Below are 14287 nucleotides of genomic sequence, written 5' to 3'. Positions count from 1 at the left end.
GCACCACTTATTGAAGAGGCTGTCCTTTCTCCACTGTACATTCCTGCCACCTTTATCAAAGATAAGCTGTCCATATGTGCATGGGTTTATCTCTGGGCTTTCTATCCTGTTCCATTGATCTATCTTTCTGTTTTTGTGCCAGTACCAGCAGCTCATGCAGCTCAATAACAAGAAAACAAACAACCCAATCCAAAAATGGGCAGAAGACCTAAATAGACATTTCTCCAAAGAAGATATACAGACTGCCAACAAACACATGAAAGAATGCTCAACATCATTAATCATTAGAGAAATGCAAATCAAAACTACAATGAGATATCATCTCACACCAGTCAGAATGGCCATCATCAAAAAATCTAGAAACAATAAATGCTGGAGAGGGTGTGGAGAAAAGGGAACCCTCTTGCACTGCTGGTGGGAATGTGAATTGGTTCAGCCACTATGGAGAACAGTATGGAGGTTCCTTAAAAAACTACAAATAGAACTACCATATGACCCAGCAATCCCACTACTGGGCATATACCCTGAGGAAACCAAAATTCAAAAAGAGTCATGTACCAAAATGTTCATCGCAGCTCTATTTACAATAGCCCGGAGATGGAAACAACCTAAGTGCCCATCATCGGATGAATGGATAAAGAAGATGTGGCACATATATACAATGGAATATTACTCAGCCATAAAAAGAAACGAAATTGAGCTATTTGTAATGAGGTGGATAGACCTAGAGTCTGTCATACAGAGTGAAGTAAGTCAGAAAGAAAAAGACAAATACCGTATGCTAACACATATATATGGAATTTAAGAAAAAAATGTCATGAAGAACCTAGGGGTAAAGCAGGAATAAAGACGCAGACCTCTTAGAGAACGGACTTGAGGTTATGGGGAGGGGGAAGGGTGAACTGTGACAGGGCGAGAGAGAGTCATGGGCATATACACACTAACAAACGCAGTAAGGTAGATAGCTAGTGGGAAGTAGCCGCATGGCACAGGGATATTGGCTCGGTGCTTTGTGACAGCCTGGAGGGGTGGGATGGGGAGGGTGGGAGGGAGGGAGACGCAACAGGGAAGACATATGGGAACATATGTTTATGTATGACTGATTCACTTTGTTATAAAGCAGAAACTAACACACCATTGTAAAGCAATTATACCCCAATAAAGATGTTAAAAAAAAAAAAAAAAAAATTGAGTTAAGATCAGGGAATAAATAAACTGTAATCCTATAAATATTAAAATACAATTAATGCAATTCTGTATTCTATTGCACAAAATTAAAAATTTTAATTTTAGTTACTAATTGTTTCTTTGTAATATTAGACTTTAGAGTCAAGTAAACAATAAAATGAATTAATTCTTACTTCAGTGCCTAGAAGCCAAATTTAATTGGACTGCTTTATTGGGAACTGCTAAAAATGTCATTATTGGGCATTAGAAATATGCTACAATGTCTCTGTAAATAAGCAGAGTAAGAATTCTCATTAATTAATATGCTACACAAGCTTAATAAGTTGCTGTCTAAATTAAGAGCAATATAATCACACGTAAGCCCAAATAATCACTCAGCAGTTTTTAGTTGTACAATCTATGCTTTAAAAGTATACATAAAAATATAAACTTTATCCTGTAAATTACAAAAGATATTTCCTAACTTATACATAACAGTCATAAACATACAAGTATATGACTCAGCATGAACCTTATATATGACATAATGAAGTTGGTAATAAGTTCTTCACTTTTTTTTGTGTGTATGTATATTGCTTTTCTAATAGCATACAAGGACATTTAAAAGTGGAAATTATTACAGAAAAAGAAATTAGGCTAACAACCATTTATTGATAGGGAATGAGGGGGAAATATGTACATTTGTAAACAGATAACGCTTTCTACAAATTTTTAATTTACTGAATAAAAGTTAGTCTTACATTTTCATCATAAATTTTAATGAAATATTACCAGAATTGTTGAACATTTCAAATTCTTAAACTTAAAGAATAAGACACAATACTTCTTTACTTTGAAGCTCACCTAATATTTTATACACTTCAATAGGTATTATGTACCTGTACAGATTTTTATAAGATACAGTGCATTTTTGAGATAAAATTAAATGACTGGCTTCTTTTCTAATATTTTAAAAATCTTGCCTCTCTTTTTTCAGTCCTAAGTTTGTAAATACTACCAAAAGAAGATTCACAAGAGCAGAAACAAAATAATGACTCTTAAAATTAAAAGATAAGCTTAGTTAAATGTAAATCAGACCATACTGAATCATTATAAAAAAATAATCCCAGTGATGTGTGGAACCAAACAGACCCAACCATCTGAAATTTTGCATAATCACAAAAAAATTCAAGAGTTAGATGGGTTGTCCCATTTATAACATTGCATTAAATAGCTAGTGGGAACCTGCTGTATAGCACAGAGAGCTCAGCTTGGTGCTCTGTGATGACCTAGATGGGTGGAACTGGGGAGTGGGGTGGGAGGGAGGTCCAAGAGGGAGGGGATATATGTATACATATAGCTGATTCACTTCGTTGAACGGCAGAAACTAACACAACATTATATAGCAACTATACTCCAATAATAAAAAGACAATAAATAATAAAATAATTATCCACCTCTGTTCTCAAAAGCTAGCTATAATTGCCATTCAACTGGATTCTCATAAAGTCAACACATAAACCTAATTTTTAGAACTGGTGATTAACACATTTTATCACAGTCTCTTCATAATTTCAAATCCTTTGAAATGATTTGAAAGAATTATTGAAGAGCTAAAACTTTTAAATTTTTCATATGAAGTACTAGCTTGGGATACTCAAGAAATAACTAAATATTATATATCATCTCTAATTTCTTTTAAGAAAAAGTGAAACAGATGGATAAAAGAGTTAAGCATATTATTGACATGAAGAAATTCATTTCATATTTTATTTTGGAAGACATTTCTAAAAATGCATTTAATTGTTTATTCTTTGATATGCCAGACACTGCGCTAATCAGGACAGAACCACAGATGAACAACACAGATCCATTCTGTACTAGCCCTCGCTTTGCTTTAGAATCTATAGAGTGGAATTAACAGATCCTGGACATAATGGCCCCTGTTACTGCTCCAATAAAATATACCTCAAATGGGGGCTTCCCTGGTGGCGCAGTGGTTGAGAGTCTGCCTGCCGTTGCAGGGGACACGGGTTCGTGCCCCGGTCTGGGAGGATCCCACATGCCGCAGAGTGGCTGGGCCCGTGAGCCATGGCCGCTGAGCCTGCGCGTCCGTAGCCTGTGCTCCGCAATGGGAGAGGCCACAACAGTGAGAGGCCCGCGTACAGCAAAAAAAAAAAAAAAAAAATTAAAAAATTAAAAAAAAAAATATATATATATATATATACACCTCAAATGATCATTTCACTGTGCCAAAGTCATCATGGTCCAGTCATCCTTGCACTTTTCATCCCTGACTCTACTCTGGTTGTTAGCCTAGATTCAATCTAGGAATTTGCTTAGGTTTTTAAATGTAATAGTTTGCACTGATTATGATTTCGTACTTGTGAACCCAGGGATATTTTTTCAGTGTTCTAACAGCTTTGTTACCTTAAAAAAATGAAAACAATGCTACTTTAAGAACCAAAAGTGATTTCACTAGGGTCTGGCCAATAAAAAGTTTCATAATTTAGCACACCTACTCACCAACTTTTTCTCCAAAGAAACATAGGATTTAAAAAGAGATCCCTCCTCAGAGGACTAGGGCACAGCTCCTGTTAAATATTCTTGAGGGTGAGAGCAAGTCTACTACCTTCACTTCAAATCATCATCACCACGAAATATTCAACAGAGTCCTGTGAAACTATATGCTGAGTAGAAAGCAAAACAATCACAACAAAATATTCTATCAAAGGACAAAGCATCTGTGAAAATTCTAGATAAATATCTTATTTCTCTGAAAGCACATGCTACATCCACTGCTACTGTGACATATTTCTTTAGTCACTTGTCCTCTGGTCAGAAGTTGACTTAATGACTATTTACTATTTCATTCTCTGCTAATGCATCTGCCTTTCCTTCTCTCCTTTTCAATTTTTGTGTGTATAATAGAGTAGAATATAATTTTGGTTTACTAGGAAGTACAGTGAGCTTCCCCGGGGAAAGGTGATGTATGACTTTGACTAACATATAAATAAGTGATATAATCATTTGTCATGAGCTGATGAACTTACCAGTTGAGTGTTAGAAACCATTTCAATAGCATAAACTTTTTTTTTTTTTTTTTGCGGTACGTGGGCCTCTCACTGTGTCACTGGAGTGGTAATCCCTGTGCAGTATGATAGCTGCTGTTGGGACAGAGCCATGAAATCACTCCAAGCACATCTTGTGGTGCCAGAGTTGATACTTCCCAATCTCTGTGAGGTGGGAGCTGGGGAGCCTGAGAAAATTTATCAACATGCATGCACATTTATTGTAATCCCTTATTACTTTATCAGGCAATTGAGCAAAATTGTTATTAAACTGTAATTGCCCTTCTGATTGTTGAAATAATGATAGCTTGAGAGTGGCTCAGTGGGATTCTGAAATTATCAATGGTGTTGAAAAAGGGTAAAGAAGACAAAATTCTTTTTTGCCACAATTTATTATTATTTAACACTGTTTATTAAAGAACTAAAAATTTATAAATGGACATCAATTAGCTGTAATTCTGAATGCTCAAATATGTAACTTTAATGCTATATATACATTTGTTATATAGTACATAGTATATTAATAGATATATGTTATATAATTATATATCATATATAAAGTATACATATTTTAATTTTAATGCTAAATTACATATCCTGCAATAGCAAATAAAAAGTCATTTTAAGATGTGAGGAAGAAAGATACTACTATAAAACCTGAGTGTTTGGATTAAAAAGTCTAATACTTCATTCTATTGTACTTTTATTCACAGAGTTACATTATTTGGAGAAGATTCTGTTCACATAATTCTTACCTCAAAAATAAATGTAGGATTGTATTTACCTACAGGAGAGCTAAGGGATTAGAATAACATATGTCATCATACTAGATCTTAATATTTAGTAAAATATTAGCATATATTATCAATCATATGCTTCTCTACAAGCAAATCAATAGTTTCATTCTTCTTAAATATAATACTAATTGAGTTAAAACATAGGACCCTTGAAAGAAAAAATTTTACTTGCTTGCCATAGGATGTATGTAACGTTAGGACCCATGGGTATGCGTGTCATTGCTGAATTATAATTTTGTATCTGTTACCTGATGTTTTCCTATGTCCCACCCTCCTCCTTCCTCAGTGCAGCTCTCAAAATAGAATAGTTGTCACAATTTCAGTAGGCCAAGTAAAACCTTTCAATAATGAGAGCTTTTTTGTAGTTATTTGATTTATTGAATTTGTACCCCTAACATAGTGCAGTGCAATGCAATATTACATATTATGATTATGTAAAATAATTCTAAGAAATGTATATAGTTTTAAAAATAAATGCTTCCGTGTATTACATAAAGGTGAAATCCTATCAAGCATATATCTTTAAACATAAAGATACTTAATTTTAAGCCACAACATTGCAAAATATACAATGTATATATATTTATAGGTAAATATTGTAGAACTTCTAAATTTAATTTTAAAATTATGTATATACTCAGAAAAGCATAATGTTTTAAAATCCACCATCTGTCGTTGTAAATATTTATTATAAACAGAATATTCATATGTCCTTTAGGTAGTTATAATTTCATTGACTGGAGTAAACATGGGGAAAATCACACCCAACTGAACTTGGGGAAACAGAAACAGCTATATAATATAGACATGGAACTCATTGCATCACATGTAATACTCATAGCCCTTCTCTTATGTATTGCTTATTCGCAAAATAATATAATAATCATATGAATAGAAATAAAAACATAGGAAAACTCATTTTTATCATCTCCAACAAATCACACTGTTCTTATTTTCCCTGCTGTCCTTTCAGTCTGTCTACATGTTAGTATTATAAGTTCCATATTTTTCTTTTTCACACATTATATATTTGATAATCTGTACATTCATTCAACCCTCTAAAAACATTTACTGGGTGTCTACTATGTTCCATAAATTATCATAAATGAAGTGGTCCAAGATTAGTAAGTTGTTTTTTGCTTTCAAGTAGCTCCCAGTGTAATAGGGAAATTGATATGTAAACAACTTGCAAACTTATTATAAGAAAGGCTGTATTGTAATATACACATTGCAAAGGTGATTAAAAACTAGAGAATAATCAACTCTGCCACAACATTTATAACTGAGGATTTTTTTAAAATGCTGCTTATGCTACTGAACTCAGATAAGATAATAGCTCATTTTACAGGAAGTGAATTGAATTGCTATGATCCAACAATTAATATCCTGACATAAAATATTAGATATGTTAAACACTAAGGTCAGTATTTAAGAGATGAATAGTTTAAGATAAGGCATGGGGTTTTATGGACTGAATGTTTATATGTCCCCCACCAAATTCATATGTTGGAACCCCGATCTGCACTATGATAATTTCGAAGGTAATTAAGGTTAGATGAGGTCATGAGGACGGAATTCGCGTCTTTATAAGAAAAGGAAGAGATTAGTGCCTTTCTCTCTTGATCAAGTGAGAATACAGCAAAAAGGTGGCCACCTGCAAATCAGGAAGAGAACTCTTAACAGGAGTTGAATCAGCTGGCACCTTGATCTTAGACTTCCCAGGCTCCAGAGCTCTGAGAAATGTGTTTCTTGTGTAAGCCATCCAGTCTATGCTATTTTGTCTTAGAAGTCCAAACTGACTAATACAGGAGTTTAATAATGGGATGAGTTTGGGAGGACTCTTTCAGCTGTGGGTGTGTATCTGTCTGGTGTACTATGAAATGCTCAGTATTGAATCAAGAGGATTAATTTAGATTTGCATGCTGGTTAAGTGCTGAGCTAAGCCAGGAGTGGTTGGAGGGACAATCTGTTGAAGCAAAAAACCAGAATTGAGTGGCGGTAGTTAAGGTGTCACACTTCTGTGTCATGGTCTCCTCTTTGTTAAGTAGAAAAGAACGCCCCTATTCTGGTGTGCCTAGAAGCTGAGCTAGATGACACTGAAGAGGGCAGCTCCAGTGTCTACCTGTCAACAAGGCTGACAGGCATAAATGGTCTGGGTTCCCAACCATTCTCAACCCTGAAGCAGAATTCCTGTCAAGCCAGGGAACAGGAACAAGATGCAATGACAGATATCACCAATGGGAAGGTACGAACAATCCCCCACAGGCCGTGTGCTGTCTGTCACAGCTCCTTGAAGGAAAGCAAAGATGGAACTAGCAGGCACGACAAATCGAATCCACTTTACTTATTAAGACATGGTCACCTGGGCACACTATCTGTGTCCAGGAGAACTCTGAAGTTATCTTTGCCGGAAGAGGTTCCCACATCATTTCTCATCCCCAGCCTAACAAAATGTTTTCCCTAATTGACAATATCTATATCCAAATCCCATTTACTATGATGATAATAAATTTAATATGTAAAAAACAAGGATTTTACTTTTCCAAATGAAGTTTAGTTTATACTTCAAACCATGTAAAAATATTTGCAATTAAATAAAAAAAAATAACTAAAAATTGTAAACAAAGGGCTATAGGAAACAGCCTCAAGAAGTTGAGAAATGCTGGTAACATATTGCAATTTATTCTTTTGTACTCTAACTGGATTTAGGATTAATCTTTCCTTCTGCTGTCCTTTAGTAGAGAAGGAGATTTTTTTAGGTAAAAATGAAGTTCTTAAAGTTAAAAATGCAATGGATTTCATTAGTTTTACAAAACAACATTAGTTTTATAGTATCTGAATTATATTCTATAATTGCATTTGCTGTCACATATTGAATAAAATTTCCAAATCTTAAATACTTTAGGTGAAAGCCTGTGAAACTTTGTAATAATTCCATCAGCATACACTTAAAAAATAATTACAAAAAGTGGATTTTAGAGTAGCTGTGGTTTAGTTATAATTTATTTATACCTTGATTTTTTAAAAATCTGATTGCTTTATTGCAGGATAATATTCTCTTCAGATAGCATTGTGTAACTTCTCCTCATGCATGGAGAAATAAATGACCTAAAACCAAAACACTAAATGATTTTTCCTTTATAGACTTCTTTTTTTATATAACATAATGTGTATTTATATTTGCATCCTTCAATACTCAAAAATAATAGAGGGAAAGACAATGGAATTTAGAATCAATAAAAAATGTTAAATTGGCATAGCTTTCTATTTCATGATGTTGAATAGGTAGAAAATAAAGTAAATAAGCACCCTAGTCACTGGTTTTGATAAATGTGGTACACTGCATTTTCACCTTTCGAATGATACTTTATTCATCATTTAATACACTTGGATCTCAATTTAACCTCCATATCATGTAAAGTATTAAAATAAAATACAATATCTGTTAAGAACACCCTCTCTCACCCCCTGCAATTTTCACAGTTGTTTTTTTTTCCTAGCAGGAAAACAAAGTGAGGGGGAAGAAATTATTGGCAATAATTTCATCAATGGAATGGTAGGAATGCCACTTACATACAAGAGATAGGATTTGAGAGTTGTGCTTTTCACATTGTTCTTTTTAGTTCTTCAATAGTTTTTGATATTTTTAGACTGTAGGAAATTTGAAAGATAAAATTGATCCAATACATGTGCACATAAAAGACCCTGATTTTATCATATTTTATATTTTATTTCTATTACATACCTAGATATCTATTTATATATGTAATTATATGCAATCTTTTCTGAGCATCAGCTCCCATTTCCCTCTATTATATTTTAACCAACAGATGGCAAGTTAAACTGGATGATAATATATTTTCCAATACCAGATTCTTATATGGTCATTTTATTTTAACTATTCAGTTAGAAAAATAAGTGAAAGTAAACAATGCAATCTGATTTAAGTAGGGTCCCATACCACCTAGGGATGGCCTGGTCTTCTTTCTCAAAGTTTCTGCATAATTTTTCATTATTATGCAAAATGTATGATTTCTGTAAAATTTGAGGTGCTTTTTCTAGGTCAATATGCAGGGAAGTCAATTAGGTGGGAAAGAGTGGTTTCCTATGGTACAGCACCCATTCTGAGTGCAGGTGGTTTTTAAAATTTTTTTATTATTTTTTTTAATAATGCTACCCTGACATGCGTTCCTGGCTCAATCGAAACTCATTGATTTCCTAGAGTATTAGGATGCACTAGCTTTTGTCATTAAATTCAATTAAGTTTTATCAAACAGCAACTATTCATAATGTATTGGCATTCAGGTATAGAGACCAAATTATCCTTAAAACAAAATATATCAACTCAGGACAATATCATTCTTTTAGGACATCGCTCTCATTTTTCTCCCTCTCATAGCAAGTATCCTCATCTAAAACTGTGTAGCTTGGGACGGCTTCCCTGGTGGCGCAGTTATTAAGAATCTGCTTGCCAGTGAAGGGGACACGGGTTCGAGCCCTGGTCCGGGAAGATCCCACATGCCGCGGAGCAACGAAGCACATGCACCACAACTACTGAGCCTGTGCTCTAGAGCCCTCGCGCCACAGCTACTGAAGCCCGTGCACCTAGAGCCTGTGCTTTGCAACAAGAGAAGCCACTGCAATGAGAAGCCCAGACACCACAATGAAGAGTAGCCCTCATTCGCTGCAACTAGTGAAAGCCCGCGTGCAGCAATGAAGACCCAACACAGCCAAAAATAAATAAATAATTTTTTTAAAAAATTGTATAGCTTATTCACTTATTTCTCTTTTCTTTTGTCTTACCCCTCCAGAACTTAAGTTCCATAGAAACAAAGCCTAACATGTATCTTGTAACTTATTTTCATAAGATTTCACACTTACAAAAAAATTGCAGCGTAACGATGAGCTCTTGTATAATCTTTATCTACATTAGCCACTTGCTAACATTTTACCCTTGCTTTATTGTTTATTCATTTTCTCTCTCTCTCTTATATTAAAGCCAAGCTATGCATTTTTGGCAGGGAAACCACATACCTAAGGTTATGTCACTCTCAGTGCATCATATCAAGAGGCATATGATGTAAGTTTCTCTGAATATTTAGTTTTATTAACTTTGGCTGGTTACTGTGGCTTCCATTAATTTTCTTTATAATCAAGTCTATTTTCCCCTTTGAAATTAATCATAATTTTTATAGAGATTCTTTGACTATGTTAAATATCTTGTCTTCATTAAATTTTTATCCAAGGGTTTTTAGCTTTCTTTAATCAATGTTATAACTTCATCATTCCAACTATATATGTTAAGTAGTGTCTTGGTGGGTTTTCTCTTTTACTCCAATTATTTATTCACTCATTTATTCATGACAGCTTCAGCTCATAGATCCTAATTTTATGCAGTGAGTTATAATTTGCTATTATCATTATTTATCTTAATGCTCAAAATGTCTTAGTTTTTGCCAGGGAGAGTCACACCAAGCTAATTCTTATGTCCTTTTTTTAATATATTCCTCACTCTTGGAGCACTTACTTATTTTCTGATATGACAAGATGTTCCAGGCTTCTCTTGTGTTCCTGGTCCCAACTGTTTATCCAAGGAGCCTATTCCTTGTAATTAAAGAATAATATTTAGAAACCAAGATCTTGGCTAGATTAGTCTTCTGGCTTTCTCTGTGTATAACTCTCTTTGTGAGTAATGGTAAATCTGGCTTCCATTATCCACAATATATTTATACATTTTCTCAATCTCAGAATTAAAAAACAGTGCTTCAGAATTCATAACTAAAACTGTGGAAATCATGCCTACTAAGTTCAGTGTTTGCTTACAGATTTTCTTTGACATAAAATTTAAGTACATTAAAATACACATATCTCTGGCATGTGATTTCATTTTTTTCATAAATAGACCTGTATAATGCCTATCTAAATATAGAGTATTTGATCACCAAAGAAAATTCCCTTGTTTCCTCTCCCTGCCAAACATCTCCTTAGAGGTGACCATTTAATTTTTTTACTTCACCACAGATTAATTTTATCTATTCTAGAAATTCATCTGAATGAAGACATATATTACCTTCTCTTTTGTTATCAGCTGTCTCACACATCATAAAGCCTTTAGAATCATCCATTTTGTTTTATATATCAGTTGTTTGCTCATTTTTATTATTGAGTAATAGTCCATTGTATGAATACAACACAATTAGCTATCCATTCTTCTGTGGGTGGGCATTTGTGTAATATTAAGTTTAGGGATATTATAATATTATAGGTAAAGTTATGAACTTTCATAAGTGTTTTTGTGAACATCTATATTTATTTCTCTTGGGTGAATATTTAGAAGGACCAGTGTGATTACTGGTCCTTCATTTTTCTTATTTTGGAAGTGTGTGTTCAAGTCTTTTGATCATTTCCTTATTGGATTTTTTTTTTGTCATTTAAGTATTAAATTGAGAGGGTTTGATTGTATATGATAAAATTCTCCACCAGATATATATTATACAATTTTTTTCTCTGAGTTCTTGCCTCATTATTTTTGTAATAGTGTATTTTGATGACAGGAAGTATTTAATATAATTTAACTTACCAATTATGTCTTTTAGGTTATTTCAAACAAATCTTTGCCTGCTCCTAGTTAATGACTTTATTCTTGTGGTCACTTCTAGAAGCTTTATATATCTAGCTTTTACATATAAGTTAATGGTCCATCTCAAACTAACTTACATATAATATGAGGTAAAGGTATGGTTTATTTCTCATGTCTTTTTTTCCAAATGGTTATCTGAGTTTTCTAGCACCATTAATTAAGGAACTTTCATTTCCCCCATTGAATTGCTCTGACACTTTATTAAAACGTCAGCTGACTGTATGTGTGTGTGTATTCCTGTCCTATCTCTATGTGTTTACTTATTGCATATTACACTATGTTGATTACTATAACTTTACTGTATAATCAATGTTCAATTTTGTTCTTCTTTTTAAAGAATATCTTAGATCCTTTGCATTTCTATATGAATTTTAGAGCTACTTTGTCCATTTCTATTGAAAAACATCTTGGGATTATGATTTGGATTACCTTGAATCTATAGATCACACTGGGAAGAATGGACATTTTGACAATGCTGACTATTTTAACGATGAATATATATATTTTCAATTATTTAAAACTTTAATTTTTTCCTTAGGAATGCTTTTTCTATTTTGATTTTGGTTTTCATTGTAGATATTTTGCATATCTTTGTGAAGATTAGTCATAAATATTTTATTTTAATGATATTTTAATGTATCTTTTTTCATTTTTCTAATCATTTAATGCTAATATAGGAAGAATGTGATTAATTTTTGTCCCTAAATTCTGTGCCTTGCCAATCTTACTTATTAATTCTAGAATTTTTTGTATGTCCCTTAAGACTTTTTAATTAAACAATTGTGTCATTTGTGAATAGGTAGTTTTACTATTTCCTTTCCAAAATATATTCTTATTTTATTCCTTTATTTCGCTGGCTAGGACATCAAGTTAAATGTTATATAAAACTGATAAAAGAAGATATCCTTGTATTTGACCTTGATCTTAGGGAAAGAGTATATTGTTAGCTATAGGTTTTGCCAGATGAGTATTTGTTGGACAGTATCTAGTTATTAAGTTACTGTCTATACATACTGTGATTTATAACATTAGTAAATTGATCAGCATACTACTATTATGTTAATTTTTTTCTCTTTTTTCTGTCTTGATGTGTCTATGGCATTTTAAAATAGATTTTAACACATGAGTTTTTAAATATATTTTGCAATTTGGACTAGGCAGATTAGGTCAATCCCTTATTAGCTACATAATTACTGAAGTAAGGGTATTGAAAGATCGGAGTTGTGCATGTGCATATGGGATGTATATTTGTTGGGTGTGTATGCGTATGTGTGTGTTATTGGTAGGGGCAGGCAAGTAAGGAAGATGGATATTGAAGACACCTTTGTTTAAGCTTCTGTTGAGCAATTTTGGAAAATGCAGAAATATAAAAACATAAACCTTAATTTATTTTTTCTCCATTCTATGCTCTCCTGATGAGACAGCAGGGCAATACGCTCATTAATAAAAGAGAACTATTAAATCTGACAGAAATTTTTAATAAATGAGGGATGATCTGATGGTTGATGTGGAAAAAACAATGTGCCTCACAATTGACTCATTAGTTATGTTCCTCGCAAATGTAAGGGATTATAACAGATATTGCTAGTATGATTATTGTTTGTGCTAGGAATTTTGTTGGTAGATGAATTTATTTAGTATAATTTCTTATAATAGCAATTCTTCAAGGAATTTAGTCCACATTACCAACATCAGAAAAGGATAATTTTCTCTCTCTCCGTATTTATCTCAATAAACTAAAAGTTCATCATGAAGTAGAGAAGGGAGATGATTTATATTTTAAAAATGAATTGTGAAGTTTTAAAGGTTGACCGCCGTTTTCAGAAGCCCTGCTCTTCTCTCTCATTTAGGGAGTAGCTGAAGGGAAGAGCCCATGAGGTTCTCTACAGAAAATGCCTGCCAAGTCTAAACTCCATCCCTTTGTCTGCTGAATAAATATGTGCTAAGCTGCTTGGAGCTTGCCACCATCCTTTTACATGTTTAATGTTTCTTTAGCTGTTTGATTATCAATCTCCACAACCACAGATATTCTTTGTAAGAATTTCCATTGATTGAAGTGATACCTGTTCATGGGCACAGTTGTTCATATACTGCAGGACTCACCATTGTTGGAAACTGTCCTAGTAATGCTGATGACTCCACAAAGGTGGTTTGTGTTGAGTAGAAAGAATAGGAGGAGTGATGTCCATTTCCTTTATCTTACAAGGGGTCAATAATAAGATTGCTGAGACCCCACATGGATTCTTCTAGAAGCCTGAGCTAGAATGCTCCTCTCATAGTCCCATTATGCTTTATGCTTCCTGACACTGGAAGGAGGCTCAGGGTTCAGGTTTGACAAAGTGACTTCACTGACCTCAATTCTGCAGTATTGCTTTCTAGGACAGTGAAAAGGAACTGAGTTTTCCTTGTGGAAGCACCTGAGCAAACCCCTCATGAGTCTCCTTTAAAATAAGAATACAGAACCCTTAAAAAGAGCCAAATTGGGAAAAAAGTATTTTTTTAAATCAGAAATAATTTCTACCTAGTCATACATAGTAGCTTAGTTTTTTCACAAACTGTCAATGGGTATTAAATATTAACTAATTTTTATATTTATAAATGCACACTTTTAA

This window comes from Aethalodelphis obliquidens, unplaced genomic scaffold, assembly GCF_003676395.1.
Source record: "Aethalodelphis obliquidens isolate GAN/ISIS:26980383/991018 unplaced genomic scaffold, ASM367639v1 scaffold5, whole genome shotgun sequence".
Lineage (NCBI taxonomy): Eukaryota > Metazoa > Chordata > Mammalia > Artiodactyla > Delphinidae > Aethalodelphis > Aethalodelphis obliquidens.
The sequence above is the reverse complement of the archived record's forward strand: the minus strand, read 5'-3'. Positions refer to the sequence as shown.